Below are 25940 nucleotides of genomic sequence, written 5' to 3' on the forward strand. Positions count from 1 at the left end.
TAATTGTTTTATGAAATAAGTACATTATTTCAGTTAATTGTTATTTATCATCGGCATGAAAATGTGGAAGCTTTATGTACTCTACAATCTGTTTATATAAATCAGTATTTTCGAATAATGTATAAATTATTTTTCAATACTTTTCAGATTGGAAGCTTATGATAGAAAGCAAGATTTTTGGAAACAGGGAGACCTTGGTGAGGATTTTTTCAATGAGCTTAACTGAAATGTCAGAGCATAACGATAGGAATACTGAATTTTAATATGTGGAGTTTAAAATTGGTGCAGTTGAAACATACTTGGATACAATTTGTAATGTATTTTTGTTATTTAATGTTTACTTATTTATTGTTATATCTCGTCTCACTATTTTTAATATTTACCACCTTTGATAAGTGTTTAGTATGACGATAAATTTTCACTTCTGTTCTCGTACTATGAACAACAAAATTATTTTTTTTGGTGAAAAATTTTGCGTACTCCATGTATACCTTACAACAAAATTATTTCTATTTACCTGTGTACGTTATTTTATTTGGCGGCATTTTGTCCAAGGTTATGGTTGTCTTTCTGATATTGTTTTACATCTAACTCCCTTGTTTTATTAATGTTGTAATTACATTGTGTCATAGATCAAATATATTCGTTCAGTGTATGTTCACTTGTTTTTGTTAATATGTCTTTTGATTGAATAAAGCCATTGCAATTGATATTTTATAGTGTGTCTTTCTATGTTGTCATATTACACTATTGTTTCAGGTTAGGGTGAAGGTTGGCGCCTATTAAAACGTTTAAACCCGCTGCATTTGTTTGCACCTGTCCTAAGTCAGGAACCTGATGTTCAGTGGTTGTCGTTTGTTGATGTGGTTCATAAGTGTTTCTCGTTTCTCGTTTTTTATATAGATTAGACCGTTGGTTTTCCTGTTTGAATGGTTTTACACTTGTCATTTTTATGGCCCTTTATAGCTTGCTGTTCGGTGTGAGCCAAGGCTCCGTGTTGAAGGCCGTACTTTGACCTATGATGGTTTACTTTTACAAATTGTGACTTGGATGGAGAGTTGTCTCATTGGCACTCATACCACATTTATATCTAAATCCTTAGATTGTGATGCCACCAATTTATACAAGGACAAATGTCAAAAGTATATTCGTCTAGCAACTGAAAACAATATGTATCTAGTAAAAAGTGAATGCCGTGCCCAGATGAAAAAGTCAGTAACATACAATGTAGACGTATCAATATATTGTGATTGTAGTATTTTTCCCGTCAACGTGAATGTGCTGCAGGAACGGTCTAAATGCTCACTGCAAGCATGTTTGTTGTGCATGTCTGGCTTTGCATAACTTCTCTAGTAATTGCAAAATTGTGAGAGAGAAAACCGACACTCAGAGATTAAAACTTTTCTTAGAAGCAAGCGTTTTAAAGGATCCCATATGAAGGCATAAAAGACTATACGTTTTCTCTTATATAACAATGGGAAACTGATGCTAAATGAAAACAAACTCAAGCTAGCGACCAATTCCGGCGACCAATCAAGCTAGCGACCAATTCCGGCGACCAATCAAGCTAGCGACCAATGCCGGCGACCAATCAAGCTAGCGACCAATTCTATTGACCATTAAAGTTAGCAATGAGAATCAACTTGTAAATGAATCATAATGCGGTATGTGTGAAAACCACAAAACCCCATTATAAAAAAACGTTCTGTAAAAAAGTAGACATTAAAAATTCTAGCTACCAGTACGCTATATATTGTTTTTTAACGTTTAAATGACCAGAGATGTCCAGCATTTATAGTGAAAGTGTGACACTACAACACCAATGACGTCTGTAGCTGAATGCACTGACTAGCTTGCTTGCTAAATGCCGGCATATTGATATGAATGAATAAAGAAATATATAGTTTCTATAAAAAAAAGACGTGCCAACAATTCGAAAAAAGTCAAAACATCTTAATAAAGCCTGTGTCAGATGTATGATGTTTGATAAAATTCTGTATATAGAGATAAGAAGATGTCTATTATTAATACAGTCTTTGTTAACGATTTGTTTTTATTCTGCTGCATCCAAACACATACTATATATTATCATACATGTATTCATATAAATCAAAGTGCGCCCCCTCCCGGATTTTACACCTTCGGGAAAGGAACAAGTTGGGAAAATAACCATATTTTGACGTCTCCTTTGCGTTTTCTGTGTTTTTCAAACCCTAAACCTATCATATCGTAAACTTGTATCAATTATTGCAAATAAAATATTAAAGACGTCTATCCCCTATGAACATGTGTACTAAGTTTCAAGTTGATCTGACTACAACTTCATCTTCAACTACATTCACCAATAACGTTAATCTAATGCAGTATGAATTGACGGACGGATGAACTGACAAACGAACGAACGAACGAAGGATAGAACACACAGACCAGAGAATATCATGCGCTTTACTATCGTAGGCCGAGCATGAAAAAAGATATTTAATGTGAGTTGACTTAAACTTGTTCCTTAGTACAATGTATATGCTTTCAAATAAGAAAAATACTATGTGCGATAGAATTACTATATACTGGCTTTCCATACACTCGGTATCCTCAAATCCTGTATTTTTTTTAGAAAAGGGACTTTTACGGTCTATTTCTTATACTAAAAATGAAAACATATGGAAGACCAAGCTACAAGAGTGTATTTTATGCCGATAATTAGTACTTTCAAATGAAATTATACGTGCACTATTATGTACGGCATGCACCCTTATTTGAAAGAAATGTATCGACAGGAAAAAAAGACTCCTGATTTAAAAAAACAAGAGTACACTTTGAACAGTAACTTTGAACTTTGAACACTTACAATTCCCGAAAGGTCCTAACTCCCCAAAAAACATTTCAGTGGGCCCTTCTCTAAGTTATTACCTTTCATTTGAGCCATGTCTGGTAAAGAACTTTGCCGTACGGAGCTGGCGAGGCTTACCGAAAGAGTGTACGGTGGACACGTACATTTTTTTAACAGCGACTTTGAACACCTACAATTCCCGAAAGGTCCTAACTCCCAAAAAAAAAATGATTTTTACGTGGATATTTGAGGATGTTGAGTGTATGGAAAGCCAGTATGTAGTAATTCTATCGCACATAGTATTTTTCTTAATTCGTTTTTTTTTTTGAAAGCATATACATTGTACTAAGGAAAAAATTTAAGTCACTTCACATTAATTATCTATTTTCATGCTCGGCCTACGATAGTAAAGCGCATGATATTCTTGTCTGTGTGTTTGTTCCTTCGTTCGTTCGTTCGTTCATTTGTCACATTTTGTCACAAATTTGACGGTTCACTGAATAAGGAAAATGATTGTGCGAGCAAATCATCATGGACAAATATTCTTTTTGTTTTTTTGTTTTTTTAAAATTCAAATACAATTTATTTCCAATATCCTTTTACAATTACCTTAGTAGCCCAGGAGAGCATACTTATGGTCCCTGTGTTACATTCTCACTCCTGTCCAGAGAAAACAGGCGAGATAAATGTCCACTTTACTGATAAAATTACATATTGTAGTTTTCTTATATCAAATTAAAACCAAGTCAAACACACCCAACATAATGCATTAAATTGATCACACCAGATCTATAAACAGTGATACCTGTCTACAACAAGGTAAGTTTTTAATCAGGTTATATTCATTGCTCTATTTTTTTTTTATAAGCAATGGAAATGTAATAAGAAGGTAAACAAAATCACCTTTTTTTTAATGGAATTGTCGATATGTTAACTTAAAAAAGTAAAAGTACATACTTGACCTAATTATTACATATCTGATCTAATAAGTGTACCAGATCATTATTGATATCTTGTTCTTTATTTTGTAAATGATTTAAACGTAAAACGATATTTTCTTTTAGTTCACAATAAAATTGTCTAATAATTCTATTATTATTGCAAGTGATGTTTTCAAACTTTATTAGAGTTCGAAGTTTCCATATTGTCTATTGGCTATGCATATTAGAATATTGCCAAATATAATTTCCTTTATAGGCCTGTCATAAATACCTAGGATCACATTTATCTCTTGTAGAATTAATTCATGTTTCAAGTGTACTTTTGAGAATATAGCTTTTAATTCTAGTATTAATGGGTAGATCTTTTTACAATTATAGAAAAAATATGGACAAATATTCTTATTTTTTTTTAATTCAGTTTGTTTACTTTTTATTCTCATTTCTGATCCGCCATGTGCTATTATATAGACATTATATGCTTAGGGGATAGACGTCTTTAATATTTTATTTGCAATTATTGATACAAGTTTACGATATGATAGGTTTAGAGTTTGGAAAACACAGAAAACGTTAAGAAGACGTCAAAATATGGTTATTTTTCCAACTTGTTCCTTTCCCGATGGTGTAAAATCCGGGGAGGGGCTCACTTTCATTTATATAAATACATGTATGATAATATATAGTATGTGTTTGAATGCAGCGGAATAAAAAAAAATCGTTAACAGACTGTATCAATAATAGACATATACAGAATTTCATCAACCATTATATATCTGACAAAGGCTTCATTTAGATGTTTTGACTTTTTCGAATTGCTGGCACGTTTTTTTTTTTTTTTTATAGAAACTATATATTTCTTTACTCATTCATATCAATATGCCGGCATTTAGCAAGCAAGCTAGTCAGTGCATTCAGCTACAGACGTCATTGGTGTCCCACTTTCACTTCAAATGCTGGACATCTCTGGTCATTTAAACGTTAAAAACAATATATACCGTTCTGGTAGCTAGAATTTCTTTTTAACAGAACGTTTTTTCATAATGGGGTTTTGTGGTTTTCACATTTACCGCATTATGATTCTTTGACAAGTTGATTCTCATTGCTAACTTTAGTGGTCAATAGAATTGGTTGCTAGCTTGAATGGTCGCTGGAGTTGGTCACTAGCTTGAGTCTGGTCTAAATGAATAGCATAATTAGCATTATGAAGTCCAAGGACAGATGTTTCGTACAAATCTTAAAAACTGCCGCTTTGTATAGTTTTTCCATTGAAAGAAATTCATCAAACGGGATGACATTTTTATTCAAAATATGTTTGAAAAACTGGAACAATTTTATAAAACATATTTCCGAAGTCTATTGTTCAAAATTTTCTGTATAAAGAACATGACCAGCTCGATTAGACATTAGGGAAAAGAGCAAGATATTGATGGCCTTATCTATCTATCTGTCTCAATGAGTATTTCTTATCCGTAGAAATTTGATAGGACCGCATTGGCTGAGGCGCCACCTGCAACTATTATCAGGAGTAATAACTGACTTTTGTTTCTTATTGCCGTTTGTATTTGAAAACCAAATACATACAATTAAAGACAAATCCCTTTAATGTGTATGCTCACATACAAGCGGAACAGTATTAGGCCGTCAACGGTTTATGACATCGCGGTTTCCGCGAACTGGAAACGTTTATGAGAGTTATTCCTCTTTAATCCGATGACAATCATTTTAAAAGGTCGATTTTCCGAGAGGACAATGAAACTCTCTTCAGATGTTTCACGTGTTCTTAAATTGGGAATCTTTTTGTTTTAACTTTTTGTTTTCGAGGAAGAGCATAAAAAACAGTTGGAAAACATAAAAATATGCACGTATAAAAGAAGTATGAAAGCAAAAAAAAAAATAAAACAAAAAAGCAAAGACGTTGCGCACGATGTTGATACTAGTAAGCGTTACACGACGTCCCTTATAATAAGGCGATTTTGACAATTTCAACGTTTCAAGCGTTCAAGCTTATGATTGATGAGGTCAATTAACTGTAGTTTATTTGGTAACCTGATTCCGGTTTGTCGAAAAATGCATAGTTTTACAAATGAAACTCAAAGTGGTCGTATATATTAATATTTAATGAATATTCATTTATAGGAGTTGTCAGTCTTTCCAGGCCATAATTGAAAATTTTCCTTTTGCCAGCAGTTCGCATTAATGAATGCATACATTATTTTCCAAATTTACACAGATTTGTTTTTTAGCATAAAATAGATATTTAATTTATATTCCCTACTTTTTGCATATACATACTCCTTTCGTCGCATTCCGTTTCCTTTCCTTTCTATGTTTTATCTTTTCCCTATGCTTTTTTTGTCGCAAACTATCTATGTAGTTTAACATTTGGGAGTCATGTTTTTCTCATTTCCGATTTTGTGGTATTATGCATGTCCTTTGTTTGTTTTAATTGCCAGAAATTATTTTTCTCTATGTTTTCTAAAAAAAAATATTTTTATTTACAATAAAGTTTTACATTTTTTTTTGACGATTTGAAACCTTTAGCATGTCTAAACAACGTTCCTTAAGTTAAACAAATATGCTAAAAAACGATGAACCCGATATTTTTTTTTATATCATTTGATTTAATAACATTTAAACTTAAACTTAAACTTTTCCTTTCTCATACTTAGGTTATATTATAACTTATATTTCTTATTTTCATTCGAATTAAACTAGAAACAAATAATTATAATATAAAGTTGAAACCCGAGCATGACATCATTTACTTTTTGCGAACGTTGTGACAAAACGGGTATAATTTTTGAAACGATCTAAAAATCTTGTTGCCTTACGAAAAAAATTATACATTATATTGTTTAAAAAGAAAAACAGAAAAACTTTTTTCACCAAGTTTTATTTTCTATGATCTAACCATGCTTATTTGATAAACGGAAGGTTAAAACCTCAATTGTTTTTTTTCTTCGTGACAAGATGGCTATACTTTTTGAAGCCATTGCAATAGGAACTATACGCATGTTTCCGGCAAAAAAATATCATGATCTAGGAATAAAGTAAATAAACTTTAAAAATATCTTAAATATTTTTCCTCTCAGCTTTTCCAATGTCACGATATAAATGCGCAAACCCGATATATGCTTACCTTTCCTGGACATATTTTAGATAGTTTTCAAAAATGACATTTTCCGATTTACGGCTTCAGCATAGATTTTGCTTTAACACGCGAATAACTATAGCAATAACAATAATCTTGTGAAGTTTTACGATGATCGGAGAAAAAATACGGTATGAAAGAAACGGAACTCCGCTCTTTGGCACACAAAATGTAACGTTGGTTTTTGCGTAAAAATGGGATAAGTGAGTGTTTTAATTTTTGGTATTTTAAATTTCGGTTCTTATTTTTCTTTATTTTCAAGTCTATTGTAATAAATTCAACCAGAAATCAATATATTTTTATCGAACTGACCAGTCTACGTTTTTATTTATATGATAATCTATAGAAAAATGGAATTCGTACCAACATCGTGCGCAACGTCATACGAACAAATACCTTAGGTGGATTATTTTTATGTGGAGATTTAAGCAGACGTGTTGATGGAATGGGTCTACCTTTTTATACGAATAAAAGAAGAATAGGGGTTTATGTCAACAATACAGCAATCAAACAAAAACACAAAAAATAGAAACCGTCAAGAAACAAAACCACAATACGAGATGGGTCCTTCAAATTTTAACTGTCATAAAAATTTGCGTTTCTTCATACTTTTATGGACTAATATATTCTTAAGAGTGAATCATTTAAGAATGTGTTTATTTAATTCTTCTCAAATTATCAAGAAAGAAAATCATCAATCCTATGATAATAAAAATATATTGTAATGAGACGATTTTTAGTTATATAAAGCAGTCGGTATATATGGATATTGAATATTGCACTGACGTATTTTGAATGAATATGGCGCTTGTATTTCTACACGAATATAATAATATATTTCGGATTATCGCCAACAACATAAAAACCCATTGAAGCATACATGTAAAATAGAGTACATCAATAGAAGTAAACATATCGTCTCATTACAATATTTTTTTTGGCACATCAATACTTGCAGATACCAGGTGCACGATTTGTTGTATAAAACATAAACATGGCTTGTTAAATAGTTGTCGAAATCAAGAAATAAGGAGGAATGCATTTCACTAAAATACGAAAGAAAAATCGGGTTTTACAGATATTCACAGTATGACAGCTGAATGTGTGTACTTAGACTCAGGCTCTAGCAACATAACGGCGTATCATGCATAACACGCAATCAAATTATAAATGCAGATAATATCAACAATATAATGTCTACTAACAGCAAACAAGATTTATGTGACACAGACTTTTTATAAGATATTACACTGCTTAATTACTTAACTGATTGACAAATATTTATGAAAAAAATTGTTTTTTTTTTTAATCAAATACGAGGTTGGAGGAGTAAAACTTGTCCGATTTTCTTAGATGCTGATTCATCATTCTCAACCAAATGTAAACAACATCATCACTTGGTCACTGTGTCAATAACTTCTTGGTTAAAACACACAATTGAGTTCCTAAACATTTGGAAGAGTTTTCTCACATAAACCAGGTCTCACCCCTTAAAATATTTAAATAGGTAATCCCAACTACCCCTGTGTTTAAGTAACAAGGTAACATATTACCTTGAATTTGAATATTAAAAATTCTTTAAATATCAATGCTTTGAACATTTCCTTAAATCCAAATTGCCCTTGGGGACAATTTCGATTCAATAGTGATTGGTTTGCATCTTAGGACATATTTACACCAAAATGAATTAGTATGAATCGGAAAGTCAATACTTAGCTTTACCTCCAACAAAATTTTGTTTTCGGTTTAGATATGTCTTTCTTATAACTTTTTATAAATATTGAAATTTGCAAAAATATCTATTATAACGGCAGTTTTAAGTAATCTCTAGACATTTATAATCTGATGAAGTCCTCTTATAGTTGATGTGTTTCCTTCGGTTTTAGTTTGTAACCCGGATTTGTTTTCTCTTAATCGATTTATGGCTTTTGAACAGCTGTATACTACTGTTACAAATAAACTATATTCTTTTCAACTGCAATTAAACTCATGAAGCTGTCATCCTGTGAATGTCAAGAATGACTCTGGTTTTAAACATGTTCAGAGGGAATTGGATTTGACTTTTATTTCAAATTGCTTTAATATCCACCTTGAACAGATGTGTAGGATATACCACGAATTGCAGATACCCAGTATGTTCCATCTGTCACGTTTACTAAGCTTTGATTGATTATATTCTCTACAGAACTGATCAACCCTTCTTGTGTTTGACAAAACTGCACAGCTTTTCCCCAATTTTCTGTCTTGTTAGGATATGCTGTTAAAATTTCATTGTCTGTCAAATAGATTAAACGTAATGTTTAAGTGCTTTAAAAAAAAATAAGAAGTGTTTAACTTCAAAATAAAGTCGATAAAAATATTGTTTTTATAGCGCGGTAATTCTTAATAAAATATAAAAACCCGCGGCATTCTAATGTGCCTGTTCCACCTCTATTGTCATATCGTATCATTGCCATGGCTTACTCAGTTTCTCTTCGACTTTTGACGTTTGAACGTTTCTTCTGTATCGTCCACCTCTTTTGTTTATTTTTTTGTGCTTTGTGGGACTTGGTGTTGTCGACAGATCTTTGAAGGTCTTTTATTCACAACTTCTTATAGACTCACAGCTATTAAGGGTTTGATGCACTATTTATACATCTGTTTTGGATTACCACTTGGTGGCTGAGTGGTCTTAGTAGTCGAACTATTGTATTACTAGCTTGTCAACACTGAGGTTATGAGTTCGAATCCCGCACGTGCAAATGCGCTCGACTCCAATCTTAATTGACTATGATTATCAGTTTCCCTACCGAAAGTCGGGGATTCTCTTTGTTAACATAAAATTGCCTTTTATTCACTGAAAAAAAAATTAGATTTATTGAAGTAACGAATAGGACACTTATCTTTCTTTATGACTTTCTCATATTCATTAAGTCTAAGTTAAGTAACCGATATTTAAATCTCATCAATCGATCAACACTGAGGTTGTGAGTTGAAATCCCGCACGTGGCAGGTGCGCTCGACTTCAGTCTTAATAGACTAGGATTTCCAGTTTTCCCACGGAAGCTTAAGGTCATTGGTTCTCTCCGGGCACTCCAGCTTCCTTTACCAATTAAAACTTTCCGGCATGAAATAGCACAACAGTGCTGAAAGTGGCGTTAAACACCAATCAATAAATTATCAATCGATTGAGAAGATCCATATCAAGGAAACGAACAAGAAATGAGGGAATCGCATGAACAAAAACGGATGCATCGACAGAGTGAGTATCTCTTGCTATGCATGTATCAACTACCATGTGAATCCACACACAGTCACACTATCACAATCTGTAAAATTACATATCATACGACTGTTATAATAACCTAAGATCTAACACTGAAAACTATGTCGCCAGTTAGTTAAGATACAGCCACATCATATAAGTCAACCAATTTGTAATTGTATCCCCTTAAACTTATGAAGGGTCGATTTGAAGCGTTCTTCCTTATACCTTTTTTGGAATACCATTGGGCCGATATGGTTATATGTTGACTGTTTATTCGTTCAGGAGCCACTGTTTGGTTAGTGACATAATTTATATATCATATATAATTTAAATTATAACGTTGTAACTATGTTACTGTAATAAAACTAACACAAAGTTGGCTGTTAATGATTGATCGATACTTCGAAACCTTTGATACATTTTGGCTAGCAAATTTGAATGTCTTTATAGCAGAGACATGCGTCTTCAGCACATACATCAGAATCAAACGTTTCTATAAGATAAATTTATGGCGTATGTAACCTAGTATTAACTTGTCACAAAATATGGATCCCTTTGATTGCAGAAGGGGACCGAATGTTATATTTTAAAAATATACTATTTATGCATAACTTTAAAATACACAAACAAGTATTCATCTATGTTTGCAACATAATGTGTCAGCGTTAGGTTTTATACTTTTCAGCACAAGGCCAACTTGTATGATGCCTACCAAAAAAAAAAATATTACGGCCCTGTATGTTCACTTTTATTAACTGATAGAGTCAAACCTTAACAAAAGAAACAAGCCGGGTATTGCTATTTGAGCAGGAGCTGTTTAATATGGAATATCTGAGGTTTTTGTTGTGTTGGTTCTGTCCTTTCGTGTAATTGTTTTCTCTGATTTTGTGGATTTTTGTTTTTTCGTTTTTCTACTTTTAACCTTTGTTTGTTCTTTATCGATTTATGATTCAAATCACGAAAATTAAATCTAATTTCAAGTTGCCTGATAAAACTAACAGCTCTTGATTCAATTATCAAACCACAAATTATATATGTTCTTCATAATAAGCAATATCCAGGTTATTCTATAAAGAAGTTGGTTTTATTACAAGAAAAAAGAATATTCACTCACCAAAGCATAATAGTGCTGCCTGGTTCGAACATTCCATACTACTAAATGTTGTCTGGTTATCTTCTATTTTGACTATTCCACATTCACCGGTGTTATTTGTCGAGTTTAGAACCTGATCTAGACAAAATCAATTGAATATTGACAACATTAACACATACTCATGTCATTGTGTATCTCCCTTAATAGCAATATCCAGCTATGGAGATTTACCATTATTTTTATTTTATTGTGACAACAGGTTCTACATCTTATTGACAGTTTTTATTTACCACTGAAATATTGAAACAAATATTTGCAAAAACAGATTTCACATTGTTCAGTTCTACCAGTAAAGTAATGAAACGAAACCGTGAAATATATGCGCTATTGTTTTTGTTTTTTTGTTTTTTAACATTAATCACCATTATAATTGATTATGCTGGTTGTAAGTGTATTTAAGTTCCAATTTTCATCTGTAATAGGCGTTTTTAAGAACACAACATTTCAAAGTCTTTTTACCTTCGATATCAATAATAATGAATTTGCAGTTTACAGTAGATTACAGATTAAATTTACCAATCTGATTAAATTAGAAATAACTCTATATATTAAAAGCACAAACATATAATTTTGTTTATTATTTCATTATTTTGCCTTGAAGCCATTTCCAAAATTTCTAAGTCTGGAGCGGGGACTATGATTTTACTGGCATCTATATATAACAATTTCTAAATTTCTGTGTGAAAATAATGCGGTAGCTTCAGACTGCACCATTTAATGTAATGTACCTACGATTTGATACCACCGGAGATTCCACAATACATAATTAGTTCGTGTTTTGAGTGGCATATTTTTACCGTAACTATTGAGCGATCATTTTTTTCAGTTTGTCCAAACTGCACTTTACTATTTGCAATATGAGGTCAAATGAAAATGTCTAAACTTGGTGCATCATGGTAGTATTTTCAACTTTAATATTTCTGCCTTTTACATTCTTTGGGATTTCTATGAACACAACCTGCGTACATGAGGCGTAAACGAGATGTGAACACCATGAGATACAGCAGTTTACATAAACAAAAGTATGTAATATGAACTAATAGTGTATTTATGAACTGGTTTAAATCTCCCGCAAGCAATGTACAATTGAAAAAAAAATGTGTTTTTAAATTAATAAAGAAAGTAATAAAAAAGCAAACGTACTAAATGTGTGTTTGACGATCAATGTATGCAGAAAGCAGAACCTCATTATACTGCACTTACTTTTTATCCCATATATTACAGTAACATTATCCCCATATCCGCAGATGAAGTTCTGATTATCCCCGCATACTGTGATAGTACTGTTGTCACATGGCACTATTTCTATATCAGTGGTACAATAACATAAACATTTGTATCGCTGAAAACCAATATAATTGTGTTTAATGTAATTCATCTGGCAAAATTCGAAACATTTAGAAATGTCTGGTTCCACACTGAAATTCTTTTGAGTAAAATCTATGTGCAGTGGTTCGAATGTGAATTTGATGTTTCCACATCCTAAAATAAAACAAATTAAAAAAGGTAATCAATAATAGACTTGCTAACACCATAGACTTCTTAAAGAGTATGTCTATGAACCCATTTAGAAAAGCTTTTATAATCAATAATAGACTTGCTAACACCAAAGATTTCTTAAAGAGTATGGACACGTATTTGTTTAAGATATTCATATGTGAATAATGAATGACTGGGTCGATGAATTAGCATTAACATTTGAAAGCACAAGAATCTCTTTTGAAGCTGATGGCACATCTCGTGTTACTCAGAACCTTACGTCTTATTAAAGAAATAAAATAAATCATCTTTTTAAAAGGGTACGAAGTGCTTTGCAGTATCCTTTGTGTTTGTGGGATATTTTGGAAAAGAGAGGGAGCTTTTATTTTCATGGCGTAAGTACTTATTACCTTAACGTTTTTTCTTCATTTTCGGATACTCTTATTCGAATTTTATTTACATTATTAGTAGTTATTTGACACAAAGTGAAACCTAACAGTGAAAAATCTCGTGAAGCAAAGGTGAACGCCAGCAGTTCTCAGGGTCACAAATTAAGCTAGGCTGTTAGACAGGCAGAGTAAGCAAATGGAATGCTTTATATCAAAAATATTAATTTGACTATCAGAGCTTATCTATTAATGTGTATCCAACACGAACCAATAGCGATATAATTCATCAATCGGGTCTCGAATACCCACATTGTTATTTTATTCAATCTGGTTTTTGATCTTTCGTATGAAATTTCTTTACCATTCCGTAAAAGAAGGACGAATATACCAGAGGGACAGTCAAACTCATAGATCGAAAACAAACTGACAAAGCCATGGCCAAAAATAAAAAGACAAACGGACAAATAATAGTACAGATGACACAACATAGAAAACTAAAGACTAAGCAACACGAACCCCACCAAAAACTGGGGGTGATCACAGGTGCTCCGGAAGGGTAAGCAGATCCTGCTCCACATGTGGCACCCGCTGTGAGTTGCACTCAATTTTATAACTCATCTAAGCCAAAAGAATCAAAGCAACTTCATGAGAAAACCAACAAGAACTATCTTTTGTTAGATAATAATTATAAGATGGCGTATACTGTCGATCTACTTTTTCTCGCTGGCGATTTATTTTTAGAAAATATCTCGAACATAAATCGTCGAGTATGTGTAAAACTTGGATGTTTCCTTATTTAACATTTTTTCATGCCGGGCCTTTTATAGCTGATTATACGGTGTGGTTTTTTTCTCAATATTGAAGGCCGTACGCTGACGTAGATTGCTTTTATATTCGTCATTTGAACTCTGATGGATAGTTGTTTCATTGGCAATCATACCACATCTCCTTATTTATATATATATATATATATATATATATATATATATATATATATAGGTATACAAACATCAAAATAATAAATCTGTCCTTCCTATTCAAACATGTCCGCTAAGAGTTTTGGCCAACTTCTCCTGTATTTGTTTCTATCATTGGATTGCACATGGAAAGTTGTTAAAACTTACTGGAATTTGAATATTCATGAGAAATATATTCTTACAATTTTTTTCTCAACAGTTTGCACATTTCAAAATATATCAATATTATAAATTTTACAAGTTCGTTGTAAATATTTTGTAATATGGCAAACTTCGTACGTTTTTTTTACAAAATACCATCGAAAGACAAATTTTTACAAAAGTATATATATTTGTAGTTGAAGGCCAATATATGGAATTATATTAAACAGAATTATGGTTTTAGTTAGAATGTCCTACTCATATTTTTTTTATAAACAACGAAAATTTGCCAATTCTATTTAAAATTATAGTTTTGGTATTTATAAGTTTGTCATATATTTAGAAATAAGTCATTATACCATTAGAACCCCGAAATTCACATATCAACTGCTGTAAAATTAGTTAAAAAAAATGAACGACTGTTTGAAATTTCCCAGTTGGAAATAAATTCACGGAAAATTAGCCTTACTCCTTTTTTACTACTTAGACAGGAATGTTAATACCAAAACCAAAACCGGTTTGAATTTCGGAAAGGTTATCAGTTTGTGTTCCACTAGTGGCACTCGCCTTATTACTCCTATTTAAAAATGTTGATGAATCATATCGGCTAATAACATATGAGCTGCGTCGGATAGTAATCGACCTTATGCAAATGAATATCAAAACATTTCTTAACCTATTTTGGTTTGAAAAAATTCTACGGATAGTCTGTAACTGTTTGAAATAAGAACCCTAAAAAAAAGATCAAAATTCATCGTATTTGAATGTTCCAAAATCAATGTTAGTCTTGTACATGTACATATATGTGCACTTGCATAAGGTCGATTTCTATCCGACGCAGCTCAATTATGTCGATTCAAATTTATGTTTGCTTATAATCGAGCAAATAATGTACACTAACGACTGAAGTCGTTACATATTTTACCAACCTTATCGTTTTATTTTTCATTTTACTTGTGAATTTAAAAAATTTATATTTTAAAAATTCTGTTGACGATATCGATCTGTTTGTCGGGGGACATCATGAGATTGGAAGACTTGAAGAAACCTTTGCATGTAAACTTGACAAACAATCTTTTAAAGAAACTATACACTTTTAGTATACGTTAATACAATTTAGTGAGCTGAGATCCAGCAGATTTTTAAATGATATTGTAATCACGTAAAAATATGTAATCCGATAGTATAAATTCATATTTGGTAACGAGAAATCTGTCAAATTTTTTATTTATAATTTTCTTCGTAGCATTATCAATGGTTGTAGTTATCCTTTATTTGTATGCAATTCAGTAAATCACCAAAGCCATTGTTTATTTTAACATTTATTTTTTATCAGATAAATGTAAAAAGTGTCGTCTCAGTAGAACAAATGTCAGAAATTGGAAGGCTTTAGGAAAAATACACGTTTGAAAAATTATAACAGAAAACCGTCGATAACAAAGGTATACCAAGTAGGCCGTGATAAAAGAACGCGTTCATCACTACTGATTACTAAAGCTTACAAAAATACACAATTTTCTACTTGAGTATTTCCAGAGTAATCAGATTAATACGACATTTGTTTACCGATGTTCACATTTGGTAAATTGATTAAAAGGAGACAAGTCAAGAAAAACAAACAAAAGCTTAGAGAATCAAATGATCTTTATAGTGATGCTATTACGGTCTCAATTTTTTTGTTTTTCTGTCCTCGCGTATGTTTTATCACCGACAGCGATGTATTAAAAAATACAAATGTGTCATGCTTAACAAGTCAGATGTACTTTTGTCGTTTCGTCTCTGCATTCCTTTTGAATGTCTTCATTCAACTGAAAACTCCAATATCCCTTCGGAAATTGTCTTGTTTTTTTTGGCAAACAAGTTAACCATATTTATTTACTCAATGCACATCAGGTTTATTTGTTTATTATAAATTGATTTTAAATTCTAAAACATCGTGCAGTGTTTTTTCTCCCAAATATGTATTTCTATGTTATTCTATATGAAGAAAAATTATTTTCTACGGAGCTCCTGAGATAATCCCGGCTTATTGTGGGGTTTGTGTTGCTCAGTTTTGAGTTTTTTCTTTGTTGTGTTTTCTAGACGGTTTTTCTTTTTTGTTGTTTACCATTGTTTTTGCCATGGCGTTGTAAGTTTGTTATCGAGTTTGGATACCACTTTAGTATCTTTCTCCTCTCGTTTATAAAATTTTACAAATCAGTTTATATTAAGAAATATATCTTTCTCATGCATAGCTCTGTTTTGGCTTTTGTTTTGATCATTTAGGGTTTCGGTAGCTCTTCGACGTATGTATTAGGTTTTTGTTTTTCAAATATTTTGGCCTTGATCATCACTGAAGAGACATTAGTTGTTAAAGTGAAATTCTGTTGTAGTAAAATTAAAACCGATTATGTTATTATAAAACTATTTTATATAAACTTACTAGTATGTAATAAGTTTTATTCAAATCTACTAGCATCCAGTTTTGAAAGATGTCATGTAATAATCATGAATAAAAGGAGATATGGGGTTTACATGATAAGATTGCAACCCAGCGAAAAATAAGACATCAAGAGGGCAACTTATAGTCTTCAACATTTAACATATACGATATGTTTAGCTCTAAATTGTGTAGGACGTAATCGGATAAAAATATATTAATCATTTGAATCATATGAAATTGTCGATATACTTCGAATTTTATTGAGTGTATTTCAAACAATTCGTGCTTCACGGTTAAACCTGCTGCACAACAGATTCACAAGTCTTCAACTTAAGACAAAATCACATAACTAGTCTACAACATTTAGAACAAATAAACTGCACATGAAATAGAAAACAAACTGTTTACCTTATTTCTTAAACAATAGAAGTGGCATAATTTATCAGTTTTGATGAAAAATAAACAAAAATATAGTTCACAATCAAGTACTTTCACTTGCGTCTTCTAGACGAAACTATTTGGTCATACCTTTATATTCTATCCAAGGGGAATAATTTGCAAATGCACCTATCCATGCCAAAATAGGTGGGCTGTAATATGTATCAGTCAAAGCAATTTCATTTCTTGATAGTCCAGTTGCATTACAAATCCCACTCAGGACTCTTTGTGAACCTGGAACTTTCTTCTTTGACAAGTAAAGAGTAATAGTATCTTAAAAAAGAAACAATAACAATACTTATTTTACATTATGGTTTCCTCATGAAAAAACATCAAAAACAACCATATACAATTCAGTTCATCAACAGTTGTGAATGAGAAGTTTGTTATAACTTGGCTTTTTTTTAATCTTACAAGTCAAAACACGTGAAAATTGCTTATCCTAACGATGTTGTGAAGGTGCTGGCAACCGATTTGTATTGTCTAAAAACCTACCAATGAAAATAGACAGGAAATTTGAACTCAAATCATATTAAGTATTAAGCATCACTAAAGTGTTTACCAGTCTCCTCTTTTAGGATACACAATCTATAAGATCATATGTTCGGCTTTGAACGTTCCCGATGAAATAAAATACAGAAAAGCGCTTTGGACGCATGACATTTATATAGTGGTATTTTAATTTAATATCAAAGATTGTTTTCTCATTGTGTTCTTTATCTAGACGTATTTAAAAAAAAACTACTAAAGATATGAAATGGTATCTGGACAATAAATTTAATATCAACAACAAACCAAGTATTTATGTGTCTTCCAATATTTTTCAACAAACGTTATCTTAGCAAAGCTGTATCTTATTCATCATCTGACTGAGTAAATTTTTCTTTTCAAATTTAAGCTCCTTGCACATGTTGTATTTACAGTTGGTTGTTTATTCTATTTATAATTTAACATATCCAAACAGTGTACTGTTTCGTAATTTGTGGTGGAACATGTATTTGAATCTGGATGGGGTTAGCAGAATACGTCGAAATAGGCCTAAAAAAATAGAGAAAAACTGGTATACTAAAAAAAGTATTGAAAATAATGGACAAAAAAAATAAAAGATAGAGACAAATGAATTAGAAAATTAAAGAATACAGAAATAAAAACTCCCATCCAGATCCTCGTTTGAATATTGCGGTCTGTCTCTGTTTATTATTTTAAAATATAAAATATGTACAAATAAAACAGTCTTAAGAATAAACTGTTTTTATTTATGAAGAGCTAGTTCCTAAGACAAGGTAATAGTCTGCATGTAGGAATGGCAATGGGTTTAACCTAGTGATCTCCCGTATTCAAGGATGGCACGAAACCAACGTAGCATTAATGAAAATCTTGGAGGTTTTTACATCGGTTTTGATTATCTGAAAATAATATTATTTATAACCATGTATTTCATTGTCCTAATTTATATGACAAGTTGGCGGTTTAAATATATTCAATCTGCACGAGGCTCCATTGGTCCAAGGACATATTAACGATAATTTCAATTTGTTTAATCAATTAAGATAATAACTGGTAAGATCATATGCGCCTTCTTTTTTTTTTCCTTTGAGGTTCACGTCCCAACGAGGCGAGCCGGACTGCACACTTTATCTTCCATAAGATCCCACTACGTTAATATAATAAAGTAGCAGTGCATTTTCAACAGATTCATGATTTAGTGTCCTTTCTGTTTCCGAACAATGACAAAGCATGTTGTTTTAGGTTTACTGGTTTTAGAATCATATAATATCTATGTGAACAGCTTGTCAAAACTTGGTTTTTACCAAAATATGGGATTTAACCTTAAGAACATGTTATCAAAGTTTACGACCTGTTATCTTTCATTTACGCAACATTCGGGTGGGTTAAATGATTTGTTGGATTGGTGACATCTATTGTACCTTGTCCTACGAGATGGACCTACTTTTTCTACATTGAATATTAAGCAAAAGTAACTATAGCATGTATAGCATGAAGATATACTTTATCAACAAGTGCACATATATCAACCAGAAGGGAAGAATTGTCTACTTTTAATTTTGCAATGTCAAACGTTTGACAAATAAGTTTAAAATATTTAACATTATTTCAGATAAACAGGTTTCACATATGGATGCAAATAATTTTCCTTGTCATGCTGTAACATAGTGACTGTATTTTTTTCTATTTTTTTTCTAAGTAACACGTTTTATCAATTAAATCATTCAGCAATTATATAGACGTAGTACTAACCATCATTGTTTTCTTAGTATTTTGTTTTTATATTCAAATGATTTAATTATGATTATACTGTAAAATGTCTACTTATATTTTTAATGTAAACATACCCGAATCACATATGTATATAAAAACTGATAATAATCCAGTAAGATATATAATATACGTATGTATTCCATTCATGTTTAAACAAACAAGAAAAGGAAGAACTTGACCAGAGAGGTACTCAGAGACTTGTCGGTCGGAAATTAAAGTAAGTATTCAGATAATGCTGTATTATAAACGTATAAAACGGCTGGTAAAGTTCTTAACTGATGGTGGATTTTTAAATAATATATTATAACTTGAATGATAAGTGGATGACTTATCATGTAATGTTACGTCCCGGATGTTAAGAAGGATGTTGCAAGGCTATTTTAACTGAAGATTGTCATAAATGAATACTTGTTTAAAGTTTTAAATTGATGTAATTTCTATGGCTTTATTGTTCATAGATTTGGACAAACAAAAATTGCGACCAATAGAATCAAAGCACTAGGACAATAAGGTATTTTGAACAATTTCATACAGTCCCGTCTAAACATTGTGTAAGCTTCATTCGACGTAACGATATATATTTATTTATAGCGAAAACATCTAGCATGGACCAAAATTCAAACGTAAATTACAAAACAGGTTAATGGAATAACAAAAGTATGATAATAACCCTCATCAATAAGTCAATTAAGCCTATTTTAATTAAAACATTTGTTCAGCTTTATAACTTATGCACCCGGAAAAGATGAAGTAAATCTCTATAAAAGTTAATATTACATGCATGTCCATCGAAACCAATTTCAATGCAAACATTAATAAAATTGAGAATGGAAATGAGGAATGTGTCAAAGAGACAACAACCCGACCATAGAGCAGACAACAGCCGAAGGCCACCAATGGGTCTTCAATGCAGCGAAAAACTCCCGCACCCGGAGGCGTCCTTCAGCTGGCCCCTAAACAAATATGTATACTAGTTCAGTGATAATGGACGTCATACTAAACTCCAAATTATACACAAGAAACTAAAATTAGAAATGATACAAGACTAACAAAGGCCAGAGGCTCCTGACTTGGGACAGGCGCAAAAATGCGGCGGGGTAAACATGTTTTTGGAGATCTCAACCCTCCCCCTACACCTCTAGCCAATGTAGAAAAAACAAACGTACAACAGTACGCACAGTAAAACTCAGTTTAAGAGAAGTCCGAGTCCGATGTCAGAATAGGAAACCCAAAAAATAAACAAAATGACAATAATACATAAAAAACAACAGACTACTAGCAGTTACTGACACGCCAGCTCCAGACCTCAATTAAACTGATTGAAAGATTATGTCCTCCTCATATGAATATCAGGCACAATCCCTCCTGTTAGTCTTGTTTAGTATTATACCATCATAAAACATATGAGAAGAACATAACCCGTGTCATGCCAACAACTGATTTTAGATAAATATGTTTAATTCCGATGCAAAGACCCTATAAGTGAATCAATATTAAAGCCAAAATATGCAATCTTTAATGACCTGACAACAGTATCGTAATTATATCCCTTCTTAATAAGTCTTAATTAAGCATTATTACCGGTAGAGTCGATGCAACAGACGTCGCACTCTGATGACAGCCATTTAAACATCGTTTTTTTTTTATTAAAATATTGATAACTATACAACTATTTCATTAGTTTATACTGTACCACATAAATAAAGGCAACAGTAGTATACCGCTGTTCAAAAGTCATAAATCGATTAAGAGAAAATAAATCCGGGTTACAAACCAAAACCGGTGGAAACACATTAACTATTAGAGGAAACACTGAACTGAAACAAAAACAAACGCCAACATACATTTGACTATTTGATAACAACTGCCATATTCCTGATTTGGTACAGGGCATTTTAAGAAACAATGGTGGTGTTGCATCTGGTTTTATGGCTAGCCAAACCTCCCACTTATAAGGCAATGTTAAAAATGATGTTAAATGACAACACTATGTGACAGGAATACAGTACAAACAAACGCAAGAATACTCAGCACAGAGAAATACTTAAATAAATAATATAATAGTACATTACAACATGTACACCGAAGAATAGCAACAGAAACCGCCCATGAATTTACGACAGAACACCAGGACACCACAAACAAAATAGAAACTGCGCGTCACATGAATGGAACAACGTCATAAAAAGGGACGTATATTTTGTGACGTTTATATTATCACAGGTAAATTTCTAAAAATAAAATAGATTTGTTTTATTTATAGACACGTACGAGAATATCAAATTTGGAATTTTTCTTCTAAATCAAAACTGTGTATAAACAAAAAAACTCCTGTGCATATAGTTGATTAAAAACTTAAACTACAATTATAAAATTGAGAATTGAAATGGGGAATATGTCAAAGATACAACAACCCGACCAAAGAGCAGATAACAGCCGAAGGCCACCAATGGGTCTTCAACACAGAGAGAAAATTCCGCACCCGGAGACGGGCTTCAGCTATCACCTAAATATTAATGTGTACTAGTTCAATGAAAATGGACGTCACACTAAACTCTAAAACATATAGGTGAACTAAAATTAAAAAAACATACAAGACTTACAAAGGCCAGAGGCTCCTGACTTGGGACAGGCGCAAAAATGCGACAGGGTGAAACATGTTTTGTGAGATCTCAACCCTCCCCCTATACCTCTAGCCAATGTAGAACAAACAAACACACAGCAATACGCACAGTAAAACTCAGTTTAAAAGAAGTCCGAGTCCGATGTCAGAATAGGTAACAAAAGAAACTAAGCAAAATGACAATGATTCATAAATTAACAAAGGACTACTAGCAGTGACTGACATGCCAGCTCCAGACCTCAATTAAACTGATTGAAAGATTATGTCTTCATCATATGAAAATCAAGCACAATCCCTCCCGTTAGGGGTTAAGTATCATACCATAATAAAATATATGAGTAGAACATAACCCGTACATGTATCCTGCCAACAACTGATTTTAGAATAAATGTGTCTATTTTCGATGCAAAGACACTACGTGTGAATCAATATTAATACCAAAATATGCCATCTTTAATGACCTGACAACAGTATCGTAACTATATCCCTTCTGAATAAGTCTGTTCAAAGGTTTAGTTAGCTTTTGAGGTGAATGTCGACATTTTGTGCTTTGTATAGAATATTACCATAAAAGATTGGATGTGAAATACCTGAACGTATAAGATGTCTGCATGTTGATTTATATTTACGAATGATGTCCTTGTACCGATGATAAATTTTAGTAAATGTTTTGACTAGTTTGTGATATCGAAAACCCTGGTGAAATAATTTTTCAGTAATACAGAGGTTTCTTTCGTTAAAATCAAATACGTTGTTACATACACGAGCGAATCGAACAAGTTGAGAAATATAAACACCATAAGATGGTTCCAAGGGAACGTCACCATCTAAAAATGGATAATCAACAATAGGAAATGAAATATCATCTCTTTTATCAAAAATTTTGGTATTAAGCTTCTCGTTGAACATATAGATATCAAGATCCAGGAAAGGGCAGTGTTCATTGTTAGTATTAGCTTTATTTAAAGTCAGTTCAGCAGGATAAATCTCCTTTGTGTACATATTGAAGTCGTCATTATTGAGAGCCAATACATCATCCAATATAAAAGTCTTATTAAATTTTTGAATCAGATGTTGTTTCGATGGGTCTTTGCTGATTTTAGTTATAAATTGTAACTCATAACAATACAGAAACAGATCCGCAATAAGTGGTGCACAGTTAGTCTCCATAGGAATTCCGATAACTTGACGATATACGGAATGTCCATAGCGAACAAAAATATTATCATGTAAAATTTCAACGGCAGTAATCGTATCAAAGCAGGTCCAATTGACATAGTTCTTTTATCTGTTGTTACTTAAAAGTGACATAAAAGAGTTAGAACATATATATTCGCATTTTGACATTTTAAAAAAAATAGAGAAAAACTGGTATACTAAAAAAAGAATTGAAAATACTGGACAAAATAAATAAAAGATAGAGACAAATGAAATAGAAAATTAAAGAAAACAGAAATAAAGACTCCTATCCAGACCCTCGTTTTAATTTTGCGGTCTGTCTTTGTTTATTATTTTGAAATATTAAAATATCAAATATGTACAAATAAAACAGTCCTAAGAATAAACTGTTTTATTTATGAATTGCTAGTTCCTAAGACTGGGTAATAGTCTGCATGTAGGAAGGGCAATAGGATTAACCTAGTGATCTCCCGTATTCAAGGATGGCACGAAACCAACGTAGCATTAAAGAAAATGTTGGGAGTTTTGACATCGGTTTTGATTATTGGAAAATAATATTATTTATAACCATTTATTTCATTGTCCTAATTTATATGACAAGTTGGCGGTTTAAATATATTCAATCTGCACGAGGCTCGATTGGTCCAAGGACATATTTACGATAATTTCAATCTGTTTAATCAATTAAGATAATAACTGGTTAGATCATATGCACCTTCTTTTTTCAGTTAGGGTTCACGTCCCAACGAGTCAAGCCGGACTGCACACTTTATCTTCAATAAAATCCCACTATTTTAATATAATAAAGTAGCAGTGCATTTTCAACAGATTCATAATTAAGTGTCCTTTCTGTGTCCGAACAATGACAAAGCATGCTGTTTAAGGTTTACTAGTTATAGAACCATATAATATCTATGTGAACAGCTTGTCAAAACTTGGTTTTTCCCAAAATACGGGATTTAACCTTAAGAACATGTTATCAAAGTTTACGACCTGTTATCTTTCATTTCCGCGAAATTCGGGTGGGTTAAATGATTTGTTGGATTGGTGACATTTATTGTACCTTGTCCTACGAGATGGACTTACTTTTTTTGCATTGAATTTTATGTAAAAGTAACTATAGCATGTATAGCATGAAGATATACTTTATCAACAAGTGCACATATATCAACCAGAAGGGAAGAATTGTTTACTTTTATTTTTGCAATGTCAAACGTTTGACAAATAAGTTTAAAATATTTAACATTATTTCAGATAAACAGGTTTCACATATGGATGCAAATAATTTTCCTTGTCATGCTGTAACAAAGTGACTGTATTTTTTTCTATTTTTTTTTTCTAAGTAACACGTTTTATCAATTAAATCATTCAGCAATTATATAGACGTAGTACTAACCATAATTGTTTTCTTAGTATTTTTTTTTTATATTCAAATAATTTTATTATGATCATAATGTAAAATGTCTACTTATATCTTTAATGTAAACATACCCGAATCACATATGTATATAAACACTGATAATAATCCAGTAAGATATTTAATATACGTATGTATTCCATTCGTGTTCGAACAAACAAGAAAAGGAAGAACATAACCAGAGAGTTCGGTGTTGACATGAATATCAATTATATGGTCATTTTTATAAATTTCCTGTTACAAAACTTTGAATTTTTCGAAAAACTACGGATTTTTTTATCCCAGGAATAGATTACCTTAGCCGTATTTTGCACAACTTTTTGGAATTTTGGGTCCTCAATGCTCTTCAACTTTGTACTTGTTTGGCTTTATAACTATTTTGATCTGAGTGTCACTGATGAGTCTTATGTAGACGAAACGCGCGTCTGGTGTGTTAAATTATAATCCTGGTACCTTTGATAACTATAATCAGAGACTTGTCGGTCGGAAACTGAAACAAGTATTCACGTAATGCTGTATTATAAACGTATAAAGCGACTGGTAAAGTTCCAAACTGATGGTGGATTTTTAAATAATATTATAACTTGAATGATAAGCGGATGACTTATCATGTAATGTTACGTCCCGGATGTTAAGAAGGATGTTGCAAGCCTGTTTCACTGAAGCTAGTCAATGACAAATATTCCTTTAAAGTTTTAAATTGATGTAATTTCCATGGCTTTATTGTCTAGATTTATGGATTCAGACATACAAAAATGCGTCCAATAGTATCAAAGCACTAGGACAATAAGGTATTTTGAACAATTTCATACAGTCCCCTCTAAACATTGTGTAAACCTCATGCGACGTAACGATTTATTTAATGCAAACATTTAGTCTTATTACCGTTAGAGTCGTCCTTGGTGTGAGCAATTATGCGATGCAACAGACGTCGCAATCTGATGACAGCCATTTAAACATCCTTGTTTTTTTTTATTAAAATATTGATAACTAAATAATTATTTGATTGGTTTATACTGTACCACATAACATCATTCAAAGCATCATATTCCACTCTGAACATCGGGTTAACCAAATGTGAACGTGACGTAACGACAGTTATTTGCCTTTTAACACTATATGTCTAGCAAAATCATTGTCAATTCATGTAAAGGATTATTTTAGGTGTACAATGAAAGCAACAAAAACATATATGCCATGATATGAATAGATAATACTTGATTTATTACTTATGCGAAGTAAATAAGAGGATTTGAGACAATACATGTACAAT

General features: G+C 31.9%; 1 long non-coding RNA gene across 1 annotated transcript; it reads right to left on the reverse strand.

Annotated features, from left to right (window-relative positions):
* Positions 1–16966: 16966 nt before the first annotated feature.
* On the reverse strand, positions 16967–19717 carry LOC127717602 (uncharacterized). The gene is made up of 2 exons (XR_007989261.1): positions 19523–19717; positions 16967–17441 (listed from the first exon to the last, which is right to left on the reverse strand). It is a non-coding gene; the product is annotated as an uncharacterized LOC127717602 (long non-coding RNA).
* Between the last annotated feature and the right edge of the window lie 6223 nt (positions 19718–25940).

Source organism: Mytilus californianus, unplaced genomic scaffold (assembly GCF_021869535.1).
Source record: "Mytilus californianus isolate M0D057914Y unplaced genomic scaffold, xbMytCali1.0.p SCAF_10, whole genome shotgun sequence".
Lineage (NCBI taxonomy): Eukaryota > Metazoa > Mollusca > Bivalvia > Mytilida > Mytilidae > Mytilus > Mytilus californianus.